This window comes from Triturus cristatus, chromosome 9, assembly GCF_964204655.1.
Source record: "Triturus cristatus chromosome 9, aTriCri1.1, whole genome shotgun sequence".
Classification (NCBI taxonomy): Eukaryota; Metazoa; Chordata; class Amphibia; order Caudata; family Salamandridae; genus Triturus; species Triturus cristatus.
This window is the reverse complement of record NC_140592.1, coordinates 368,581,140-368,608,219: the sequence shown is the minus strand read 5'-3', so window position 1 is coordinate 368,608,219 and position 27,080 is coordinate 368,581,140. Positions and strand designations below refer to the sequence as shown.

Sequence of the window (27,080 nt, the reverse complement as noted above, 5' to 3'; positions counted from 1 at the left end):
TTATTCGCCAGATTATATCTGTCCGAAGTCCATCTTTCAGTCTCTAGCAAACACCATTACTCCGCAGCATACAAAATATCTGATTGTATCCTTGACGGGCGTGGGTTTCTTTCCACACAGCGGAATGCTAGAACAATTACTTCTCTGTTCAAAAGGAGACAATGAATTGTGCTATTGTGGAAAATTGCTACTGCATCCCTTTACTACCATCCATTCCTAAAGAACTTGAGGAAATCATTGGAAAACAAATCTAAGACCCCCTGGAAGAGAAGCACCTGCTGTACTCGGGGCTGCTGGCTTCCAGCAAGGCAGACATGGCAGTGGCACTTGGGTGAGTTGGGGATCCTCATGGATGGAGAGGACCTGTTCAGCCTATCTGCTATGTTAGACTCAGGGGATCATGCTATACGTAGAACAAGTCTCAAGGAGATTGTATTGTATTGTATTATAATTGCGTTTATATAGCGCTTACTACCCCTGATGAGGCGTCAAAGCGCTTTGTCGGTGAGTAGCACGCTACTCTGGAACCCAAAAGGATTAGTGGTGAATTAGTATAGTGAAATATGAAATTAATTTGAGTGGTGGAGATGTTAGTCTGTTATTTGGATTGAGAAGGGTAGTTTCGGGGATAGAAGAGGAAAAGGTTTGCATTTATATAGCGCCTGCTACCTCTGATGAGGTGTTGAAGGGCTTTTCGGCGAGTAGCACGCTGGAGAATCCCAGGATCCCTGGCTGTAGAGAAGTCCTCGTTCTTGATGATCATTCGTAATCTTTACACCTTCCATCTTTCCAGTCAGGTGGTGTCCTACAAGGCTTGTTACTGTACCCCATGCTGTTCAATGTTTACGTTAACCCTATTGGCCAGTTCTTCAGCTGTTTTGGTTGCTCTGCCGTGACGTACACTGATGACTCCCAGCTGACTGTGCACCATGCCCACTATGCTGCATCTTCTCTGTCAGTCGGGAGGGGGGGGGTTGCCATCTTCCATTCAATGGTGGACACTCATAATATCGGCTTCCCCGAAATGGATAAATAAATAATTCTCTAATTAGTGTGAAATTAATCGCGCTTTTACTCAATCACTTCTATTTATTACATTCTCTGCGCACGTGACAAAACTGAGCAGAAAATATAGAAACAGTATGTCTGCAAATCAGGATTCACATTAATTTGTATTTGAAAAGGGAGAGAAACATTTCCTTTGTCAGTTTCAATATATTATATACTTGCTCAGATTACTGTTAATAAAAAAACAATCTGCACATTTAATAATTGACTCACACTTTCCAAAGATGTTTTTTTCAAAGGAGCAAATAATGTTTTTACAGTCTAATATTAATACCTTTCTAACACCGAGAGACAATGAATACATCCATGACATAAGTTATATTTAGTATGTTATTAACATTATTTGATAGTAAAAAAAAAATGCATCTATATGATTAAGCTGCCAGTTTAGGGTTGATACTTTTTGGCTGATTATGGCTTTTCAGTCTTTCTTCAGTAGGGTTGGGAGTTCTAAATTATTAATAGAGGTTCCCAGTGTAGTATCTTTGCTCTATTTTGCTTAAAGATCCAGTAATTAAACTAGCAAACCAGCAGATTGTGCATTACCTTGTTTGCTTCTCAATTAATTTTCGCTGTATTTAGAGATTCCTTAATAATTTGGGCTGGTTGGTTCTTCTTTTATATTATTCCTCTTTTCCGCTTTATACTTATGAAAGAATTTTCATTTTACATTTTTGCACCACCATTTATCTTATAGTTTAATGTTTAAATTCCTTTTGTTTTTAGTCATTTTTTGCATGTCCAACCACGCTCACTGGTTGTTTTATGGCAATACATCACTCCATTACTGTCACAATATATTTGAGCTATATAAATACAAAAAACATACATTGCCTCTTGTTCATCTGTAGCCTCCTTTTATGTCTAGTGATGCCCGCTTCCTGATTTAAACTCTGAAGGCAGGCAACTAGGAGAAGAGGGCAAAGATAAATCCAAAAGGAATTCCCCTCCATTTCATACGAAGCCATGAAACAAGAGGCAACATTACCCTAATGTATATATTAGAGAAGCTGGAAAGGAAAAATGTGACTAAAGGCATGATGAATTTAAACTATGTACAATGAGATAAATTGTGAAGCAATAATTAAAAAATAATAATATCAATTAACATTCAGGCCACTGTGGAAACTCATCACATTTTTAGACAACAAGGTGCTGGACATCAGCAAACACAGCGGGTATTTAGAGATCCCTCCTGTACTTCGAAAGACAAAGAGCATTACTATGCAGAAACACTAACAGATCGCTGACTTCTTTGGACTATGTCCAAGTGGCAGCTGTGCTACGGTCATGCAATAAGTCGCCATTTTAGGAATCTTCTATCGTCGGATTAGAGTCGGGCCATGTTCGTCTTCTCTTATACTACCTTAATAAAATGATGACGTTTTTCCCTGATCATAATATATGGCCGCCACCCAGAACGCGGCCCCACCCTATGCACAGCTCTGGATGCGCCATCTACTGTATAAGCCGTGGACTGTTTGCCGCACTGGGGTGGTGTTACACGAAAGCTTTCTCCTTAAGTGCTCAGGGATAATGTTCCCATCTGCTCCTCTCCATTAATTGATTTTACTCTGTCTACAAGCCGGATAAGTCCTCAGGAAGATGAGCAGTAGCATGGGGGAGGGGAGAAGGAGGGTCGAGTAGAGAAACGGATGCAGAGCGAAGTAGAAGGGAGGGGAAGGAAGTGGTGTGTCATTACTGAAGGTAAATGACGTCAGTATTTGTATGAGCGTGGTGGAGTCGAGGTTTGATGCTGGACATCAGCGGAGAGACTTGCAGTAAATTTCCCTTGCACCAAATACCGCCTGCCTTGCAAACAGCCTCAACTGTACAGGACTTGTCGTCTTGGATCCCTGACCAGCCTCAGTGGCTGGAACCCGGCATCCAACCGGAACGCATGTTGGCATGAACTGTCAAGGTCTGGAGGTCGCTCTGCTGATGGCTGGACTACTCCCTAGACAGTGCTTCGACAATATTAACATCCCGCTCGTCAACTGAAAGAGGGACCAAGCTCATGTTGCGTTCTCCTGGATTACACCACCCTCTCAATCAATCTTTTCAAGATTTTCTCGCCGGGGCAGTACAGAAGGCTGGACTACTGAGGAGTGGCCATCCATAAGCTTTGGGAGCAAGCTTGGCGAGCTTTACAACGTGAGAAAACCCTGGGCCTATGAGAAAACTATCTGCGTCCTGCGTGAGTCGACTGGGTACAGGTGGGGCTGATGGTTTCTCTATGCGTCTTTTATGTTGAGACACTTTTGACAATGTTCTGTGCAGGGTTAGTGTAAAATGTATTGATCCAGGGGAAGCGATAGGAACCATCAGAAGGGAACATGGCATACATGCATGCTGAGTAAGCCGAGCTTTCATGCCCCATCAAGCTTATAATTGATAATAGTGTTAGACACTGAGTCATGTGCATCAGTGAGCGCTCGTGCAATGTGTACATTAATCTGAGCATCGGAGGGAGTAGGGCATTCCAGCCTAGAGCGGATTTAATTAACACCCACTTTTCAGGCACTGTGGTGTAGGAGCGTGTCCAGCTCTAAGGTTGGCGTAGCTGGCATATATGCAAGCTACACACGCAGTTTGTAACAAAATGAGCTCCCTGCTTGCCCTGTAGACCTCATAGTTGCAAATATCGCACAAACAGAGGAAAATTATGTCACAACTAGTCTAGTGTGTAGTTGTAGAGGAAGCTAAAAGCAGCCCTGGAAAATGTGTTCATACCAGCCCTAAGCGTATCGTGTACATCCGACTGTCTCCAGGAAGATTTAAGAGGGAGAAATTATATACATGTCTACAAGAAAATTGTGTTAATCTTCTCAAGCCCGTTTGGCCATAATTAATATATATTCTTCCCTTCATCCATCCACCAAACAGCCTCCTGGTCCTGAACCTACCAAGGATTCCCCCTCGTAGGACAAAAGAATGTGTCACCAAAAGAAGTTATAAAAGCAGATAAAGTGAGTCATGGCCCTCTGCCCTGCTTGGTTTAGTGAAAGCCTCCACGCTTTGGACATATTATTCTCGATACCAGACTCAAAGGTACGAGGTCTCAGCCCTATAATGCAAACACTACCTTTAATACCAACCGAGACAGTTCGCCCTGCAGAGTTTACATCTGCCTAGCACGGAAGGGTGGCCATCTTTTTTACTGGCCTTGCCTGTATTTCTAAGTCCAAGGCAGTAAAGATATTGGGGAGAGCAGTGACCTGTGTTTTTCCCTTCTGAAACATGAACCTAAAACAGCAAAGATTGAGGAATATCTAAATCGTTTCAGAATTATTATTAGAACAAACACACACAAAGAATATTGACAGTTTTACACAAATATTTTTCACCTGCTAGCTCGTGGCTGTTCCAGAACATCAAAACGTAGACAATTGGGACAAGTATGTCTTTTTAGGGAAGGCGTCAACCCTACCAGAGAGAACAGTAGAGTTATTTAGGCAAAGACGATGTTAGGGTGGTTGGCAATGGCTCACCGCTGGGCTGTGCTTCCGCAAAGGTCTAGAAGAACCCACCACCACAGTGGGTCTCCGAAGGCTATGAGGGGAAGAGCACTGCGTCATCAGATTTACAAGTTGCAGCTTTAGAGAGCTGTCACACGTCCAGAAGCTGGGGAACCAGGTTCGAGTCTGGCGGGAGGATCAAACATCCTGTGATTCTGGGCAGATCACTTTTACCACCCCTTGCCAAAAAAAAGAAAAATGAATGTGTCCATCTGTAATGCAACTGGGGCTCATGTAAAGCGCTCTGATACCTTTGGGTCGAGTTCGGGCTATATAAAACTGCAAAAAAAAAAAATATATATAGTTAGTTTAAACATGTCTCAGCTTTGTGTGCTCAATACCACGTTTAAGTACATATATGGCTACTTACTCCTGCACAACCAAGCACACAGTTCATCAAAAAGGCATCTTCCTCTGGCACGCCCATTCATACACATAACACACTGCAGAGATCTTGAGCAAGGCGAAACTCATTTTACTTTTGCATTAACAGACACCAATCATTACTGAACTTGACTTAACATACCACTACCCACATGACAGGTTAAAAGTTCAATTTACCAACAGCACACACTTGGCTGTGTGTAATGGAAAGTATACCCAAGTGTGGGGTTCCATTCCAACACAGAAACAGCACGTTTGTGTAGATTTAAAATTCACACCAGTGACTTTATGAAAGAAAAATAAATGTGGCACAAAATAAAAAAACACACATGGAAAATACACCACAATTATGGAGGGACGTGTGTGTTGTTTGTCACTGTGGGCTACATTAACTGTGATGACACACAAGCTGCACTGGTTGTATGACGGAACAACACTGGGAAATACTCATTACCAAGCATTTTTTACCCCACATTTTTTAGATCGCATATGCTTTACTACGCATTGTGTGTATATATATATATACATTTATATATAAATAAACAAACAATGCATTTGTGGGGGGAGTCTCCCCCACCCCCGAACTTACCTTAAATGCATGATAAAGGCATACGTTGTAAAAGCATATGCGTTCTAGAAACATGCGTGGTAACAAATGCGTGGAAAAGGTACAACGTGGTAAAAACCTCATTGTAAAGGTAGTTTCCCATCTCGGTTCAGCCCGACACACAATGCAGGATATTTTGTTCAGAGTGCAAACCCACTTTCTGTTGTGGGAAAAATATAATGTTTTCATCATCAACAAATTATTATTACGAGCAAAAAATGTATAGTATCAATACATTCACATGCATACATGAAAAATGGTCTCTAGTCTACATATTTGAACTGTGATACTCAGTATTTTTTTAATTTTGCCTCAGTCAACCATTTGGTAATAGAGTTTTACCAACAAATCTCAATGTTTAACAAAAAACAATAAAAAACACAACAAATGGAGCAGTGACAGGGTAATGATGAAAAGAAATATAATCTCTTCCTCGGGCATCAAAAACAGAGGCAGGCCTTTCTGCCTGCAACAGCCTGAAATGTAATCCATTTATGAACCACCAGACACAAATCCTCGTTTCCTTCTAGAATGACCGGTGCAGGCGCATGCTGTGTCCTTGAACACTCACACAGGAGGCAGATTAATGGTGGCTTTCAGACTGTGGCAGATGGGAGGGGGTAACATATCCATTGATAAGGCGCCCGCCTTCTTTGAGGCCTTTGCCAAGACATGGAGTTCCAACCTTCTTGGGACACAGATAAACACGGTGGTATCCATCAAACCAGGAAGGAGTAACACATGAATCCTCTAATAAAATTACAACTCAATGTAAAGACACTGTATGAATTCATGAATGGATTTATGCAGTGCTGCTTTGCGCACAGATCCACTCAAGGCGCATTTTGAATAACAGAGTTAGTGAACTGAGAGTTCGTGATTGTGTTTCTTACTCAATGGAGGATGTTTGATCCCCATCCAGATGTCCATGGGGCATGTGTTCAATTACCAGGGTTCTTGGATCACCATGTCTAAGGATCTGGAGATGGCTGTGTTTTAGTGCAGTATTTTAATTGGTCGCTGAGGTATTAGCTGATAATTTCTCCCCAGTAAATGCATTTGTATATGTGGCAAAGGGGCTTGAAGGTGATCCAGGAATTGTCGGGGAGCCAGTAAATAGGCTTTGCAATTGTGGAGATAGAGTCACAGGTCTTCTTTCTGCCTGCCTTTTTGGCCCCAGCTCAAACACTCAGCTGACCCAAAAAAATTGGGTCAAACCCTTAACACAAAACACCATCCACTCATCAATTAATTGCATTAAAGAATTAAGATACTTAACTGCTCAGAAACAGCAAACAAAAGAGGAAGAATATGATGGCAGACAGGAGGCTTTTATTGAACGGTGGAGTTCTAAATCCCATTGATTGATGTTTAGTGTTCTATTTCAGGATTGTGTTTGCTACTCAGAAGTGGTGAATAGAGATTAATGCATAATGCTAGCCTCCTGTCTTGCCATAACTCCACAGGGCTTCTTTCTAACTGTCTTTTTGGCCCCAGTGCCTCGGCCACTTGGAGGGCCTTGGTGTGATTTCTTGGCAGACAGGGGAAGAGGGATTTGATGTAGTTGAGGTGAACATGAATAAGAGCTTTCATCATTAGCGGTGGCTCCATAGAGAGGTAATGGGGAGGAAGGATTGGAGTTGTCAGAGGGATGTGCATTCAGTGCCCTGTTCCTTTTCTTTGAACTTTTTGCTGAGTGTAATTTAAGGTCATGGACCTATGACAGGTGAAGGTTCAGTAGGTGAGTCGCTTGTAAGATTGAAGGTTGGTTCCAGATTTTGCATCGACTTTGGCTACTGTTGTTGCGAACGTTGTGTGCTATCAGCTCGACAGTAGTAGTTTGGCAGTGCACTTCCGAAGGCTGGTGTGAGATAGCTGTTACGTTTTTCCAGTTCTTTGCAAAGGTATGGGCCAGGAAGATTAAATGTTGTGATTGGATTGCCCATGCATACTGTACAGTCTTGATTCCTACTTTAGTCCCCTTATGTGTGTATCTGATATCCTGTGCTTTTTGTTTTGGCCCTAGTGTCACACTATTCTAGCATATGCACGGATGCCTGGACCTATCCCTTGCCATGAGTAAGGTTCTTGACCTGTCTGTGACCTGGAGGTATAAAGCCAGTGCACCCTAATGACCTGACACTGGATTACTCTACATGTCATAGGAATAGCATGTAGAGTGGGGGTGGCACCGTTCTATGTTTTGTGAAATCATAGTTATGGCCAGACCTTTTTATCTGACCCTGGAGTGGAGGCCTACTGGACCTCTCATGTAAAGTTTTGCTTCTCTGTGCTTCCCCAACTCCTACTGCTAACATCCCAAGTGTGTGGTGCATGTTTGTGAGTGTAGCCTGCATGGTACATGCATGGTGTGTGAGAGTGAACCAAAGTAATGGAGGCCTGTAGGATTCACATGAATACCACTGCATGGCATTTTGCACATGATGGATGTGAGGTAGATTTCCTAGGCAATGGAAGTGTATTGCTGACATTCCTGAAGGTGGTGAATGAGACCTAGACACTAAAGTGATGGAACAGGAGACAAGTCTCCTTTAGAAATTCAGTTAGGCCTTATGCTGAGTGAGGGGTTACTGATTAGTCTTTCAGAAGCACTGCCATTTGGTGGGTGTTGGGGATGATGGGTGGGTCTTCATACCGGTGTGCAGCGGTAAAGGTACCCAACATGTGAAGCCCTGCCTTTTCTCTATTCCCGATCACTCTTTGTTTGGCTGATGAGAGCCAGATGCAGAAAGTTGACACCTCTTTGTTCCGCTGTGGGTGGTGCTCCAGGCTGAAGACAACTGTCTTGTGAGAAGCCTCACTCTACTCAAGGGCTGTCTCTGGAGAGCAGCCTGGAGAGGATTCTTTGAATGGAAAACACCCTAAACTAGTTTTGAAAGTTCAGATAAGTGGATACACATCTCCCGTCTACTGTTACTGTAGAACTGCTCCCACCTGTTCCATTTCCAAGTTCTCTATGACCAAGGAAGGGAGTGCTCTGCAAAGTACTCAGATGGCTGCAGTCCAAGCAGAGCTTGGGTCTGTCCGACATCCAGCTGCCAGAGGTAATGTGACAGTCTGCTCCCTGCTGCAAGACCTGAAACACCTGCAAGCCAGCCTGCCTGATGAGGGAGAAAGAGAGCCTGCCAACCCTGTATGAGGAGTGACAGACCAGGAGAAATCATGTTCCAATATCTGAAGCTGGTGGGGCTTCCAGAGGAGGCCTGTAGAGAGAAAAAGATGTGCACCCCGATGTCTGCGTTACAGTCTCTACAGCAGCGGTTTGTGGCAGAAACCAGAACGACTTGACCTGAAGACCACCGAAGCTCAGTTTGGCTGTGATCTGAGTCCAGCGTAGCATGTGAGTTGTATTGTCCTGAAGAAGCATTGCCTCTACTAAGCCATAGTGCCCAAAACATGCCTGGCTTGTTGAAGAGAGGAGATCTTTTGGTGTGTGGCTGCACTGCCAGTCACATATTGGCCTGCATGTTTTCCTGCTGCCAGTCTGAGATCGACCTGTTTGTGGCCGCACAGCCAGGAGGAGATCAGTCCATTTGGGCTGTACCAATCCCAGAGCACCTGGTCATCTATTCTGTGTGTCATCCTGTCTTCTGTGCGGAGTGGGGTCCCTACCTGCGAGACCACTGCATATACTCAGCAGAGATGTACGGAAGCAGCATCACCGATGACACGCTTGTCAGCAGGTGCGTACAATCCATGAGGGGACCCCGACAGATCTGCCGGCTCATGCTGTTTCTCTACCAGAAGTGGAAAGTAGTGGGGCACACAGATATAAACCCGGGCGGCTGCCGGGTGGACTGATCCACTAAGGGTGGTAAGAATTGAGCACCTGAATTAAGCAATATCTGAACAACTGAACTGTGAGAGACTGAGCGCTAGTGATGATAGAGGTGTTGATCCACATCTGAGCTATAATCACGTCACAGGAGCCTTAATGCAACGGGAGAGCCGCCTAGACTAGAAAAAGCGGGAACTATGGATAGAGAAGCAGCCCGACCTCAGCATCCAAGACACAAAATTGTACTTTGCACATAATTGTGTGTGTAGTATCCTGACCTAGTGTGCGTTAAAGTATTTTTAGTTCTTTTAACTAAAGCACTGGGTTGAAAAATATGTTACTGTTCTGTGATTGGTGAGTGTGAAGCTTGAGCCCGCCCACACTTTCTCCCTGAGAAGCCTGTGACTATTCGCCATCCCTATTATTGAGAGCCAATTGCTGAAGGGGTTGTACAACCCTGAAGACTCTTCTTGTCTCATGGCACCAGGAGCTGGTCTGACAGAAATATGTAAGGGACTGATTTGACGTTGCGTTGGAATAAAAATCCTGAAGACGTGAAGAATGAGGAGGGCAATTTACCTGTGGAATTTTCTTCACCTTATAATGTCTGAAAGAGTAAATTCCACTGAGTCTAGCACTTCTTCCAGAAATCAAAGGATTTTTCATTGCTACCCCACTCCTAACAAGACCCAAAAGCAAAAAAAGAGGACTCCAGAGCAAAAAAATACTTATTGTTTTAAGGGTGTCTCTTTGAATTCACAAACAGCACGTTCCTATTTCTTTTTGTCTGTGGTCCACAGGAAACATCCATTTATATCTTAAAATGTCCCTAACAGCTGTTGAATTTCAACATTTTAATAAGCTAGCAATTCTTGGCTTTGAGGAAGGGCTCTTTAAGATGTTTGGCAAATAAAACCAAAACTTCTACCTGTTCAAGAAGGACCCAGAAAGGTTGTGGCACACTGTTGCCGCACTCTAGCCAAATCCTGTAAAAGTAAGGGCTCACTCCCAGGGTCAACCATCCAGAAAACCCTAGTAGTTTAACATTTCCACAGCAAAAGGGAAAATCACTCAAACACATGTGTACATAAATAAAAATTGTATATATAGGGTCTCACATCCCAATGAGACTCAAAAGACCAGAGTTACAGGGGGCTGTGTCTTTGTCTACTGTTTTAACACAAGCAAATAAATAAAGAATGAATATGCCACACAGATGTGTTGTGATGCTTTGATGCCAATGTCTACATTTCCCTGTAACTCTGGTCTTTTGACTCTCATGGGACCCTATATATACATTTTTGTTTATGTACACTTGTGTTTGATTGCCTCTCCCTCTTGCTGTGAAAGTTTCTACCCGCGCATTCCTATAAAGTCTCATCAGGGCAGATCCCTAGCCAGACCTAACCAGATCTCTGAACTCCTTCAGTGGATGTCCCATCTTAACATCAAAGCTCCTGGCTGGAAAGATGGACCAGCAACTGTTGGAAAGTATGTTAGTGTTAAATATTTCGTCCTCAATTATATTAATTTAAATATTTATTTGAAGAGGGCGATTTTGGATTCATTCTGAGAGTGGGACTGTAGACAACAAAGATGGTCTCAGGAAACGGATTTAATATAGGTCAGGAATTAATGTAAAGAATTCACAGATTACTGCAGATCATTTAACGTAAAGTAAAACACCTTCATGTTCCCTGACACATTTACAGGTTCACAACTGTCTCCTGGTTGTGTACATTAATTGATAAACAACAGTGGTTAGCTAGTAAAGCGCCCCAGTCAGTTTCTTCCCATTATACAGCTGGTCTTCTTGATTGTACCAAAGGTTACCAGGTGACTTCACATCACCATGCTCTGGTTATGGACTTCCGGGTAACAACCATGTGCATTCTGGGAGTTGTAGTCCTAGATTACATCGCTTGATGCAATTGAGTTTGCACACCTGAAATCAATAATTTGTAGAAGAGAGGCTCAGAACTATAGCATTATGTCCTTGGTGAAATGGGGTCATCTACGTAACTTTGACTGTATCAGTAATTTGTTTTCATCCTGTATTATGGGAAGCACAATCCCCTGGGTGATATGTTCCTGTCGAAAGTGTAAGATGAGCAAGTGGAATGTGAGACACGATGTGATGTAAACCAGAAAGTGGTGAAATAACTCCCTGTTACCGGCACTGATGGAGGGGTAAGGTGGCAGGAGGGTCTTTTGACTCAGTGTGATGGCAAGAGACAGTGACGTAGACATCTTTATTAGTGCTGACGGTTGTCCGTCTCATTTCCTACTTGCATTTTTTAACCCTTCTCGACTGACCATCAATATCGCTGGCTTGGGCTATAACCGTTTGTTAAAGGCCCTGAAGGTTGTAACGAGGGAGAGGGGCTTTAACAAACAGCATAGCAGATGCAGAAGGGCTATAAGGCTATTAGAACATTCCACCCACTGAGTATAGAATGCTCTAAATTAAAAAGAGGGAGACGGAAAGACAAACAGTGGAATGTTTACTAGACATTATCAGCCCCGACCCACTTCATTGTCTTCAATAGAGCTCTGAACGCCCTATTGTCCTAATATATTTTCACCATGCTTTTGAGGAAATTGAATTCCTCGACAGTATATATACACTTTTAATTTATATGTGCATTTTTATTTTTGGTAATTCCTCTACATGACCGAGTGGAATGGGTGGGCAGTAGGGCAAGTAAAGAAATTAATGCAGCTTGTTCAGTCAAACATGTTCAGTTTGAAATGTCCGTATAAAAGTGGTGCATTGCAATTGTTATGTCAGTTATATTATGTTGTGTTACTTTGCACTTGTATGTCTCCAACCACAATTGTTATGGCATCGCACATGCATTGTGATTTTGGACCAAGTAGTATCGATTGAACAAGCGGGTCAGGATTGGTCCCAATCCTCTCGGTGTCCTGAGCCAGACTGTGACCCGGAATCTATTTACTTGTATGCGGCTGCTGCTGGGACAATCTTAGGCACTTTATTCCTCTTCCAGGTCAGGAAGTTTTGCTTGTACGTGGGAACTTGGCAATTGATTGCCAGCGCAGTGTGCCCTTATTTATGAAATCTATCTCACCCTGCACAGCTTCTCGCTGCTTTGGGTGTAGAGAACAACACCCTGGCAGCAAACGTGCATCTCTGCCCTTTGTGGCAGAGGGTGGTCGTCCGGGGATTGATGAGAGCTCCATGGATGTTTAGCTTCTCTGGGTCGCATGGGGCTGGATCCATTTTGAGGGTCTATGGCTGTATCCTCTTGGCCATGCGTACAGGTAAAATTTTGCTCAAAGGCCACAAAGTATGGTCTGTGGTGTGACCGAGGGCCGCACTGTGACAGTAGGAGGTTCTGGGTGGGTCAGGGATAGTGTAAGGAGGTCTAAAAATTGTTTACATAAACAGGCAAGCATGCATTTGCAGGTTAACTAAAGTTAAGTTGTGCAGGACACCACAGTAGTTGCTTCATTTAATCTGCAAATAAATGCTTGCAAATTTATTTTACTTTTTTTCTGAATGTTAGTGCTCAGCAAGTAAACAGTAGCTTATGCTACTGTTCATCAGGGGGGCCGCATGTAAAGGTCAAGAGGCGTACTTTGAGAATCTCTGCTTTTGGCCTTGTCTTTGTGGCAACAACAGTGATGTTGGCATGTGGGCAGAATCCTAACTGGTTATGCCTATAGGGTAGGATCAGAGGTGAGCGTCTGTGGGCAGTATCCTCTGGGCCATGCCTGTGGGGCAGGAGCTGCGATGAGGGCCAGGAGTAGGCATGAGGTTTAGGGTGCTACGTCCTCTTGGTCATGCATGTGAGTAAGGACCACACGTAAGGATTAGTGGGCAGTATCCTGTTGGCCATGTCTGTGTGATGGTAGTAGATTTATGAAGGCCCAGCAGCGGCATCGTCTCTGGTAGGCCTCAGAAACGTAAGCAGGGAGCATGGGCACATTTGGGGAGATAGTCTCCTTTATCTGAAAGAATAACAAATAATGGTCTATCCTCGTTGCCCTCTATCTGCCTTGGTGGCCTCCACTGTCCTCACAAACATATAAGCTGACTTCCGCTGCCCACCTATACATAACATTGCCATTATCCCTTCCGGAACCCAGCAACAACAAAAAAAGAGATTCCACTTGTGACAATCAAAGAACTAATCAGCAACCATGTTACTTTGAATATCACACCAGCTCTCTGTGCGCGTAATGGAAATATCTTGATCGGCACTGAGTGCTTGTATCTGTTTCTATAGACAGAATATGTGTGATGTTTGAAGGGGACATACATAGCTCTTCTGAAAATGAGGCAGCTGCTATGAAACAGCTGGTGCTTGCCTGTTCCCATATCCAACATTATTCTGACCAGATTGAATGTGTCATGCAAGGTGATCTGGACTGGATAATACCATGGTTGCAGAGAGAAGGTTAGTCCTGTATTATTATTATTATTATTATTATTATTATTATTATTATTAATCTTATAAGGCGCACAGCTACCAAAAAGGTTTCCCAGCGCCGCCATACAGGAAAAAGTACAAGTGGTCAAACTGTCATGAATCTATTGATTGATTGATTGATTTAGGTGTTTACGAAAGTTACTGGAAACAGTTTCTTTCCTAAGGAATAAATGAAGGGAATTCCAAAGAAGAGGACCCAGATAAGCAAAGGATCGACTACCTAGACGAGAACGTGTGATCCTAGGCACTACAAACTTTGCCGGAGTAGCAGACAAAGTATATGTGTTGGTCTGGTCCAAACAACACAGTAGTGTTGTCCAAAAGAGAAAGGGGTGCAATAAGATTGGTATTATACTTTATGTATTTTTATTCACTGGCTTGTGACAAAGATCTTTCAGAGTCAACCTTTCCAATTATGACTTTTAATACAGGGTCAATAGACACTGAGAATCAACAAGGTCCGAAGGGTTTTCGGTGGGCCTACAAGGCTATCTTCACAGAGAAAGTACCTACGCAAGGCCATTTCCTATTAATTGAGGGAGTAGTGGTTCCTTGGGAATCTAGAAGGAGGAAAACCTCCCTGAACAGACCTTCATTTAGATTTGTTTTTGAAATACAGGAAATTTGTTAGGTTTCTCAGGCCTGGGCTTAGTAAATTTTGAAAGTGTGCATCTATTGTTCTGATTGTTCGTCCTCCTTCCTAAATCTGGTTTGACTAATCGTATTTTCTTTGCATGATCGGAGGTTGAAGCCAGGTGTAATTGGTGAATTTAGGTTTTGTTGGAAGTTCTGACCTATTCTCTCCCATGTCTAGATATTGTGTAGATTAGTTTGAAAGTGATTTGCTGGGAGTTTTAGAGCTGGAGTGATTAGATCAGGTCTCTTCATACTGAGGCGGAGTCTGGACACTTAGTTTTGTATGCCCTGTTATTTGAGTTTGTTCTTTTTGTGTGTTGCAAAGTAAAGTATGTTGTAGTCAAGTCATGTAGGGCAAAAGCCCTGGTGAGCAACATACGTTGATGATTAGTGCCTTGCGACAACTGTTGCAAACTTGTGTATAAATTAGAGGTCTTTGTCAAAACCGAATCCAGAGAGTTTACTGCTACTAAATGCCTTCTGTGAATACCAAAAGTAGTACGTTTAACCAAAAGTAGTAAGTTTAACCAAAAGTAGTAAGTGCATTCTGTGAATACCAAAAGTAGTAAGTTTAGGATTTTGTCTCATATTAGTTCTGTGAATCAGGCCCCAAATGTCAGACCATGGTGTGATTTATGGGCATTGAACATATTTAGCGTATACTGTTATGGTACCCAATGTTTGCATACCACAGCATATGCTGATTGCTCTGTCTTTTTGGGCTATTGGAAGCCACAGGGGTGAATACTAAGTCCTGCAGATTAAGGGTACCCCACAGAGTGAGTGACCCATGGGAAGTTAGTGGGTCTTCTTACCGTCCACATGACCTGTGAAATTACAGGTCGCATGGTCTCCAGGGTGTAAAATTACAGGTCACATGGTCTCTAGGGAGTGAAATTACAGTTCACATGGTCTCTAGGGAGTGAAATTACAAGTAGCAAAGTCTCCAGGAAGTGAAATTACAGGTCACATGGTCTCTTAGAGTGAAATTGCAGGTCACGTGGTCTCCAGGGAGTGAAATTACAGGTCACATGGTCTCTAGGGAGTGGGTTTTCTCTACATTGGTATACAGAAAGGTGAGGCCACCATCTCCCATCTCAAGTGAGTCTTCTGTCATTCAGTGTTGAGGGATTTCCCTGTGGGTCTTCTTACCGTCCACATGACCTGTGAAATTACAGGTCGCATGGTCTCCAGGGTGTTAAATTACAGGTCACATGGTCTCTAGGGAGTTAAATTACAGGTCACATGGTCTCTAGAGAGTGAAATTACAGGTCACATGGTCTCCAGGGTGTGAAATTACAGGTCACATGGTCTCTAGGGAGTGAAATTACAAGTAGCAAAGTCTCCAGGAAGTGAAATTACAGGTCACATGGTCTCTTAGAGTGAAATTGCAGGTCACGTGGTCTCCAGGGAGTGAAATTACAGGTCACATGGTCTCTAGGGAGTGGGTTTTCTCTACATTGGTATACAGAAAGGTGAGGCCACCATCTCCCATCTCAAGTGAGTCTTCTGTCATTCAGTGTTGAGGGATTTCCCTGCGGGGTGCTTCTCCTGCTACAGGAGCACAGAGGAGTCAGGTCTTCCAGCCCCCTGCTGGGACGAGGTTTTGCCCACTTCGGGAGGGTGTTTTCCCCTGTGAAGAGAGGAGTAGGGTGAAAGAAATAAAATACAATAGTTTTACAAATTATTCCTCCCATTAGCTGCACGCGCTGTTGAACACCTCAGGCACGGTCACTTCCTTTGGAAAATGCATGAGTTGCTGGTAAAATGGCTCGGTTGTCAGCACTAGGAGACCTTTTTTTTGAATGGCGTTCAAGCTACTTAATGTACAGTGTGGCAGAGTCACAAAACTGGAATGATTGCATACTGTACTCCTACTGATAATGGAAAAGTGGACGTGCATATGCGTAATCTAAATGCGTTTACTAGATGCCTCCACACGTATGGTACACACACTGGTTGTAGGAAAGTGTAGTATTTAGGGACATATCAGATGACTGACTAGGGATACGGGATGTGATTTAGTTGGAACCCCATAAATCTGTAATTGTGTCATTATGCACATTGGTTTGGAAATGGACTCCCCACTATCATATGAAACAACTGTAAGTGACGCAAGATGGCTCAGTGAGTTCAGTGCTCACTGTGGAGATCTGCACGTGACCTGGAGACTGTTAGTTGTACTACAACGGGAAACGGCCACTACAACGTGGCCGTTTCCACGCCTAACAATAACCACGCATGCATTAGAACGCATGCGTGCTTACAACGAACAGCCTTTTCCACGCATACCTTTACTACGAGATACATAGTAAAGGCATGTGTGTTAAAGGTAAAAAAAAGGGGGGGGGACTTGGGGGGGTCATCCCCCCCGCTCCCCCCAAAACGAAAAAAAAACTGGTTAAAAAAAAGGGGGCTTGGGGGTCTTGCCACAAAAAAAAAGAAACGCACCTGAATTCCGTTATTTTTAGAAATAGAAGAAAAAAGATGAGGAGGCAATCGACGTCGTAAGAGGAAACAGAATGACACTTCCGCTTCCTCTTCACGACGTGAAACGTAAATAGGAAGTACTTGGAGTGAAGACAACGTAGAGAGGTAAGGGGGAATGAGGGGTTGGTGTCGGACAGGGGAAAATTATAAGGGTAAAATATAAAGGTTAATTAGCAGTGAAGGAAGATATCCTTTAAAATGAAAATGCCATTAACATATTTAAACTACGAAAATCGTAGCAAAAATGTGCGTGTTAAAGGCATTTTCGTGGTAAAGGATATGCGTTGAGAAAGCATTCGCGTTGTAACGCATGCGTGGTAAAGGCATGCGTTACAACGGAATGCGTAGTAACGTCATACAACCACAACAACAATGTAGAAGCTAATGGCCAGCCCTGTTAGCAGTCTTATCATGCGCCATCCATGAAGACTGCTGGAAAGGACTCAAATGAACATTGCATTGTAAGTGGTGCATTTAATGCAGAAAACATTTGTTAATGGTCTAGTGTTTTAGCTGCAACTTTAAGAAAGTCTATCTGTGGGTACATCTTTACTTTGTGAAGAAAGAAAAAAATATAAAAAATATAAATCCAGCAAAATGTTATCATGAAAGCAAAATATAACAAATAAACGCTCAGGCGAAAAGAGGAAGGCATAGATAAAATGCAAAGACAATTAATAAGTGCAAACAAAAAGTGGAAGAAACACTGTCACCAGTGAAAAAGACAGTCTGTCTGCATTTCGAATTCACGATTGTAGGCCCACAATTCGCTATTGTAATACAGGAACCGCAAATAAGTTCAAACTTTCATTGTTTCCTAACAAGTTTAATGTAGTCTTGAGAGGATACATAGAAGTACACAGGGGCCTAAAAGCGGGGAGAGGACGTAGCCTTACGGCTAGAGTGGTCGGCTTCGAAGCTGGGGAACTGGGTTCGAGTCTCAACAACGACGCAGTCGACTTCGAAGCTGGGTAACAGGGTTCGAGTCTCGACAACAACGCTCAACATCCTGTGATTCTGGGCAAACCACTTAATCTCCCCACACCTAACAAAAATTATTGTGTCCTTCTGTAACGAAACTGGTGCTCATGTAAAGCGCTCTGATACCCAATTCGGGTCTAGTTCCCGCTATGTAAAACTCTATTAAAAACAAAAGTGATCTAATGCAGAGCCAATGAACCTTCATGAGAACCCAAATAATAATTTACCAACAGCAATTAAGAATTTTAGCTTTGTCATAAGCAACATTAGCTGCATTTCAATAATCTAGCATAATTAATATTGAAATCAAGGTGTTTTTGTGACTAGTCCATGGAGAATGTGGTGTCTAATAGAACTTCCAGGACACTTACTTTTGGTGTAGGAGCAGGACACTGCCCCACAGTACACTGCCGCAGATGTATCAGGCCACACCTAAGATTATGACCTCTCCTTCATTGGGATAATGTTCAAAGAAGCTAATTCTTCCTCCTGTTTGGAATTTCTACCTAACATTGGGGCAACGTGCAACCCTTCCATGACCAAGCATCAATTTGAGCGCGCGGCCAATATAGATAGGACCATTTAGACAATAGAAAAGTTGGGTTAACAATGTCAGAGAGTGTTGATCCCGCATGAGGAGCACTTCCTTATCGCCCCACTAATACTGATAAGCCCAATGAGCTGGTAGCTGGAACGTTATTCCCCATTCTAGCCCCTTGGCCACAAAACATAATTTGGTATTTGTTCTATAATTATCTAAATATCCCAAATTTGTTTATTGATTATTTGAAGAGGAGCACCAACAGTTTCCTTTTCGGAGTCTTTGTGAAAAAGCACAAAGGTTGTTGATCACAGCATCTTAGGACACAAGTGCAAATGTTTTCCGCTGGTCGTCATCAGGGAATCTGGCCGAAGTGAAGTCAAAAGGAGGAGACATTTAGCAGAGCAGTGTTTTCACACAAGACCTCAGTCTAGTGAGATGAACCTAAGGTAGGACAATAGTTGAGATGGAAAATTGTCAGGGGCTCTGCATTCCTTGTCTTCATTCTTCCTCCAAATATTCAATGGTATCATTGTGATGCACTAATCAGGGGAGGAACGCACTGCCATTTCTATCTAAAAGAACCGAGGAATTGTGCAACCTCCATAGATACCTCTGAAGGGTCTTTTAGTACTTCGTTATTTGCAAAACTAGGTGTACATTATTCCTTTTACTATCTGCTGATAGTACCCTGTAAATGCAAAACACCCCTGGTTTGCCACTACATAAAATAATTTTGTTCCTTTTCGCGATAGCATGGGCAAGATTTGGTGGAGTAAAAAGTGTAAAGCGAAGCACCTAACCACTTGAAGTGTTGGACAATTAAGCAATAGCAGTGAGGTTGTGATGCCATTTTCCTACAGCAGACTAATTGGAATGTGACACTCATCAACGAGGAGAGATGCCTTTTTCGTTTTTGTCTCTTTAAATAACATCAAAGGACAGTAATTTCTTTTTTTTAATTAATCAGCCAAGAGATGATGGTTGTATCACTCTTTAAAGTAAAGTGTTTTAACTTTTTTTATCATAATATTTTTATACATTTTTAAAAAGAGTTTTGCCATTTTTTTTGTTGAAAATTTACTTTTTAATTTTTAACAGCAGACATTTTAGCTGAGGTAGTAAATGAACATTTTTTAAATTAAATCTCTCTATGATCAATACCAAATGAAAGACATTGGATGGAGGAGTCACTAGAATTATAGTGATTCTTAGATTGACGTTGGGATACACAGAACTGGGCCACTTAGCCTTTTTAGTGTTCCCTTTTTGACTACCTCTCAGTGGTTCGCCTGCAATTATGAGGGGGACACTGGTGTGAATAACTTGCTTTGGGTTATTGTCATTTGTACTATGTCTCTTGTTCATTGATATGTACATGATTTTGGGATTTTTTTGTGATATATGTAGTTTTGTTTCTCTTTGAATAAGCGCCTTTCTCAGTGTGTATTGGAAATTGATGTTTGATGTATTCACAATGACTATTAGATATTCTTGAAGGGGTAATTAAATGTGCTCTCTTCACTGATGCTTTCTGTATTGTTTCCTTGATACCTTTTTCTCTTGTGTACAATACCAAATGAAAAGCACAGATGTTACAAGTCACCACCTCCCCGTGCTTATGAAAATTAATAGCTTTTGTGAACGCACACAGAATTGACAAGCCTGGGAGATGCACAGACCTTTAGTTTTCACCACTGTCCATTACTATTTATGTATATAGAGAGCATGACTGCGCCAGCAAACAGTGTAATAACATCTTTAATCAACGTTTACTTGGGGATGGGGCTACTACCAGGGTCGGATTGGCCTATAGTGCAATCAGGCAGTACCTGATGGGCTGTTCTGGTAGATCAGTGTGTGGGCCAGGTTTTTTTTTTTTTTTTTAGAAGTTTTGGGTCGGATTTGTGGCCTGATTTTCACTGCTTATTTCCCAGATATTACCACTTTTTTAACTATATGCTTCACTAATTTAGGCCACTTTTATTTTGGGGACCGGGTCTATTTTTTGTCCGAGGCTGACCCTGGCTATTACTCTCATGGCCAGTACTAGTATTTTTAATGCCTGTGGTTGAAGTGACATATTGTCATCCCCTATAGAGGTAAAGAGGGGAAATGCATGTTTCTAAGTATCATATGGTGTCCATTTGCAAGCAGGTGTGTAGGCCGCTGCCTAAAACTGCCCTGCAGAAGGATCCACCCACATGCAATACAGCTAAAACTGCAAGATTTGACATAAACGCAGCTGTCAGCTGAACAAGAGACCACAGGAAAATGGCCGCCTGAAAAATAGTTTTGGGTTAAAACTGGGATGGAAAAGGAAGCTGTATATTAAATATTCAGGAGCTACTCATTAATGCACCCTCTTAGCTCCCTCTGCTCTCCTTGGTATCACTGTTACAGTGAGATCTGAGAGCACGCGGGCCGCCTGAGGGAGGGTTCAGTTGCAGGGAGATTGGAGCCTGGCCCATGTGCCTGTGACCACTGCCTCCCTGTCAGTGCTGTCCTAGGCAAATGGTTATGTTCACCTTGTTGCAGGAGAACAGATAATGCCAGAATGTTCCTTTTTACAGTAAAATTACTTTCCTTAAGTGACAACAAAGCACAAAATTGTCTTCTTTACATAAGGTAAAAAGAAATGGTGGTAAATGTAAAAATTTTCTATCCTGTAATCGCAAACTCTTTAGTGGAAGAGGTAATGAACCCTATGTGGCTTACACCCGTATGTGGTGGGGCACGCGTGATGCGTGGGGATTTTCCACCAATAACTGGCATAGGAGGACAGAGCATATTGATCAGAAGGAACGTTTTGCAACTTTTGTAAAATCAAAAAATGCTTCCTGGCACGAATTGCATCGACCATAGACAGATAAGGTGACCAGCTGGAATTTGAAATGGCGGCAACGCGTTCAAACACAGATCCATACATTGGCTGTATTTATTCACTGACCTACCAGACCAAGTACAATATAACATACCGTAACATAACGGGGCATATTTAAAAAAAAATGTTGGAGCGCAGTACTACGACAAATTTGGCAACGACGCTCTCTGACATTCTTTAAATGCAGGTATGCTCCATGTTGACAAGAATACGGCACACCTCTGTGTTTCCCTTAGTGCTGGTGCAAAAAAAACTGTCTAGCGCCTGGGCCATAAATTCCTGCTGCCATGTTGCAAGGGTGTCTTTGCTGCAGGGGACACCTTCCTGCACATAAACACTAATGGCGATTTGCTCTTAAAAAGCACAATTAGAAAGAGAAAAAAACAAAGAGAATTTAATCATTTCTCCTCGTATCCCCTGGCATTCGTTTTCGGCACTCCCTCAGCCTTGTAAATCTGGGGCAGTGTCAAAAAGCAATGGGTGAGGGCAATGGAACATCCACTGCAACACCTAGTGCCGCAGAGGACTGCAGTGGAAAGGGGCATGTTTACGAGGTGGCATTAAGCCACATTAAGTGGCTTAGCGCCACCTTATAAATATGGGAAATGGTGCTACGCCATCAGGGCGTCAAAACAAGTGATACTCCGGTGGCGAAGGGGGCTTGTAAATATATTCCAGCGTGTATTTGTAAAGCACACGTTAACCCAGAATGGCATGTTTCCGCTGAATAACAGATGGTTATTGTTACCTTACTCAATGGCACTCAATAATATAAAGTTTATGATACTGGTTTATTGGTAATGTGACCCAGGTAACAGGTTTCTTTATTTTCACATATAGTAGGAGTCCAGTGTGCACCAAACTGGACTAATCCAATAACAAAATGGGTTGTTTATTTGCAATTGAAGGGTGGCGCGGGCACAAAGGGAATTCTGTTTCTGTGTTTTTTTGATAAAATGTGCTGCCAGACAAGATTTCATGCAACGACGTATTCTCCATTTAGGGGGCCAAGAACCTGTGGGTTTCAGCTTTGGCATGAGGAATCTGCGACACATGACATGCATGTATATGTGAATGCAACTCAATGAATTCCTTTGTTGGATGTGTCAATGCCTTTCTGTGTTCGAAACTGAATAAATTGTGAGAGCTGCTTGGGAGAAAGTGATCAGCGGGCATGCAGTGTGTACGTGAATAAAAGATGACTGTTTGTACTGCATGACTAGGCTGCAAGCGGGGGCAGAGTGGCATAAGTCTTCTGCTTGAAGGAACTCATGAGAGTGGGTGAAGTAATTTTGTAGTTTTATTAGGTCTCGCTTGAGCCAGCGCATGCGCTGGTCTGGCGAGACTTATTGAGAGGGCTCCAGCCTAGAGCTACAGTGCATGTGCGCGGGCGCGTGCGCTGCTTTTACCGCGATTACTTTCACTTTCACATAGCCAATAGGTCTCGCTTTTGGGACATTATAAGTGTTTAGTTATGCAACTGTTGCATGGCTAAACACTTATAAGGTCCCAAAGGCGATACCTATTGGCTATGCCAATGCTTGTTTGTATACCTTTGTGAACTGGCCCCAAAACATCTAAAACAGTAATACCAGGCATGCATATACAGTTACCACACATAAAAGGCCCTGTTTGCACTTTTATCAGTTAGGAGTTGGAAGTTTCAGGAAAAGATGAGTATGTAAACAAGTACTCCTGTAGTACCAATGTCCTTTCTCATCAATGCTTTTGGGAATCGATCCCACAGTGTCACGACCGGCTTTAGCGCTGATGGCGCCGGTGCAACAATCGTTTTTTGTGCCCCCACATCCCATGACTGCCTCCTCGGATTCTCTCACTACCACCAGGCAAAAGTGCCCCTCATCTCTCCAATCATAGTTACTGCTAAACACAGCGCACCCCCTGAGGTCAGCGCTCCCTCCACAGGTCAGCGCCCAGTGCGGCTGCACCGGTCGCACTGCCCTAAAGCCGGCCCTGCACAGTATGTTTTTCTCAAGAAGCATAGATTTTGGTTGTCATTTTTTGAACATTATGGGTGAGGGGTTGGATTAGGACTTCTAAAAATTTTGAATTATGGTATAGTTGGAAAATTTGGTCCTATGATTAAGTCGCTGGTAATCTCTTGGGGCTTCTGCTTTGGAGAGTTTAGGTGAAAGGGTTAAATCCTTTTTCCTTCTGCTTTCTAGCTAGCAAGTTTCCTCAGATATGAGATGATTTACACCCTAGGGCACTTCAAGGAAAGAATGGGTGGATAGCGGCACATGAGGACAAAAAAAAATAAAAAAAATAAAAAAATCTGTTCACCTCCCTACATTTAGTTATAAAAACAGAAAAAAAACTAAATCAGTATTTTGATGACCTTACCACGATGTTACTATGCATTGAAGATCAATGACCATGACTTTAGGACTTGTGTTTCAAGTTCACATAATCAAGCAACTTTCACAGACGTGCATTCACAGTGCTTCGGATGTATTTGGGTTTAATTGCAATAGAAGTGTAATTGACGCTGTGATGTTTGCTTAACAAGGCAGTAGTAAGAAAGTATATGTTTGTGTTGTAGGTGACTATTTGATATGTTATAAAAACATTATGGGAAACCAGGCACCAATGCTAATTTTTCACACAATTATTGGTGGAAAAGTCTTCTTGGAACGTTTTTTTAATTTAATATAATAGAAATAGATGGGGTACCCATCAATGAACTCAGAGAAGAATAAATAACGATAAACACAGATAGAAATATCAAAATAGTAAATAGCAAATAATCAGGTAGAGAGCCTTAATAGTAACTAAATATGTGAAGCAAGAAGAAAAAACGTTTTTTGGTATGTTATTGGTGGGAGAATTTGCAAGGTGGGACTGTGAGGCTGAAGGTAGAATATGGAAATTAAAGTACAAAGTGACGAAACTTAAAGTTAAATTGTTTCAACCAATACTTTTGCTCGATATACACAACGGATGTGAATGGAAAGCAATTGCCAGTAAATTATTTGCAGCAGGAGCTTTCAAAACATAAGTGGTACAAGGTAACAGGACCAGTGGAATCTTTCTTTGGTTCTAAATGCAATGCTGCTGATTGGTCGATACCTGATAACGGCTAGAGCGTCGACTTTGAAGCTGGGGAACGGGGTTCGAGTCTCGAGGGGGACGCTCAGCATCCTGTGATTCTGGGCAAATCCCGTAATCTCCCCGTACCTAACAAAAATGAATGTGTCCGTGTCCGTCTGCAACACAACTGGTACTCATGTAAAGCGATCCCATACCTTCGGGTCAAGCTCGCTCCATATACCCCCGCCCCAAAAAAAGGCAAAGTTAAATCCATGCAGTAAAATACAATCTCAGTACACAAGTGTGTCTGTCAGGATATCTAAATTGACCCTCTGCTAGACTATTCTAGGATCTTTGATAGGAGCCGGTGTGAGGCATCTAGCAATGTTTGCTAGAGACAGGAATCGTTCAGTAGGACTGACGTCATCTCTCTTCACAAACCTTTGCGCAGAAAGGAAATGGCCCACTGTAGGTCAGTCAGCGTGCCCTTTGTGGTGGGGAAAAGAATCGTATCACTAATGTGTAGAAAATCTGTCATTCATGTGGTAAATTGAAGAATTCATAGAGGGCACAGCACAGTGACCTCTGGCCTGTAAAGCCCCACGAAAGCATTCACCGGTGTTGCAGGAAGAATTTGATGACGAAGACGATGACGAAGCATTGCAGCTCACAAGTCATTGGTCAACGCCAACTCACCCATTCCCTCTATCACTTATGCGCATTTGCATTTCTAAACTCATTCATAAGTGCAGACCAAGGCTAGAGCCCTCACTTAGAGACCTTCGGATCTGTTTTTAAAAGTACACATTTACCACGTTTCCGTTTACAGGTAATGTGTCATTATTTTATTTTATTATGGTACTACCACAGTAAAACACCGCGTTATGCTCTTTGGCGCGAGCAAAAATTGGTGCTAACTAAGCACCAATAAATTTAGATGAATTTTCATACACTGTTTCTGTATGCTATTTCCCATCGCAAAGTAAATTTGTCTTAATACCACACATGTCAGGTGCATTAACACAATTCCTGAGTCACAGTTTTTACCAACAATGTTTACTTAAGCATGTGGGAGGCAATTCAGAGCTCTAAGCAAGAGGAAGACTGCTATGAACAGACTTTTATTGAAATACGTCAATTTACAGTCCGCAAGAACATGGTATCAACATGGAACAGAAAGGAATAAGAAAGGGAGGTTAGAAGTGGCAAAGTACGGAAGTCTAGCTTCCATTAGGTATTGAGCTCAATTTCATCCTACATGTCATTTTTTGTTTGTGAGAAATTTTAAAACTCTGTTCTTGGGCTGCAGGTTTCTGATTAAAAATACTTTCATTCAGAAATTTCGATTACATAACTTGATATCAAATTGATACTTGCAGATAATCACTCTTTGTAAAACCCTCACAGTTTAATTTTTAACCCAGCTAGGATTTGAGGGAAGAGAATTCCAGACATCCAGGGCACTGACAGAAAGGTTTTGGTTCAATGGTTAACTTCTTAAGTTGCTGAGTATGGTGGTTCACTGTACTAATGCGTTCATTGGATATGTGTTCGGCACGGGAGACATCCGTTACATCCCGGTCTTCACACCGCGATACATTTACAACGTGGCCCTTACAACACAAGTTGTTACAACGACTTACGCTGGATGGCGCCCTAAACTAAGGAATAGTATGATTTACTATTCCAACACCTTCCCTACTGTTACGTAGGCTGGAGTTGGAATAGTAAATCATACTATTCCTAAGTCCAGCGCCCTCCAGCGCAAGTCGTTGTAACGACTTGCGTTGTAATGACTGTGTTGTAAACGTATCATGGTGTGAAGACCGCGATGTAACATCATACATTCGTTCGGCACCCATGGCCATAGGATCAAATCCAAGGGATGCACTCAACCTTTCATCCTTCTGAGGCCAATACAACAAATACCATTGAGTTGGGTAACAATGTACATCAAGGGCTGTAGGACCTGAAATGCTCTGGGGGCAGTATGGGCTTGTGCTCCCAATTGATGCACCCCGTGGTACATTGATATTACAGAAGGTGCAGATGCTTGGGCAGTCACTTCTGCAATTCAGATTGTGCTGGTGCTACATGTTCGCCGTAACCATATACAACAACTTCAACACCCAAACGAACCCCTACACCCTCACTTCTAGCCTACCCACAAACACCAAAGGAACAACCCTGATGGCTTGGGAAGCTCTCAACAAGGAAGAAACAGGCAGCATCATGGGAACCATCCACTTGGGGGCACCTACAGACACCTGCCACCACTGTATGTACAAAATGGGAGCCGCCCCTATCAGTGAAGCCCTCGCCTGCATCATGAACACCTCCATCACTTCTGGGAAGATCCCAGGGACTCCACAGACCTAGCAAACTACCGCCTGATCTCCTTTCTACCGTACACAGTAATGGAAAAAGCCATAAACAAGCAAAATTCTCACCATCGCTATGCACACAAGCTCCTGGACAACGCGCAGTCCACTTTCCGAACAAATCACAAACCATGGTCGCAGCAACCAATAACATCAGGATAATCATAGACCATAAAGACACAGCAGCCCATATGCTACTCAACCTCTCTGTGGTTTTTGACATGGTCTCCCACACCAGCTTGATAAGAAGACTGCACAAATTAGTCCTCAACTGGACTTGCTC

General features: G+C 42.7%; 1 protein-coding gene across 4 annotated transcripts in view; it reads left to right on the top strand.

The window, feature by feature from the left end:
• The window catches only part of PCBP4 (poly(rC) binding protein 4), a 148,775-nt gene that overhangs the window by 34,167 nt on the left and 87,528 nt on the right, over positions 1-27,080 (top strand). The window contains exon 1 of one of the 4 annotated variants that reach the window (XM_085625175.1): positions 3,156-3,284. The exons of the other annotated variants lie outside the window; for them this stretch is intronic. The gene's annotated coding sequence lies outside the window, so the exon portion shown is untranslated. Of the gene's footprint in view, positions 1-3,155; positions 3,285-27,080 lie in introns of those variants that run through there. 4 annotated transcript variants of the gene reach the window in all.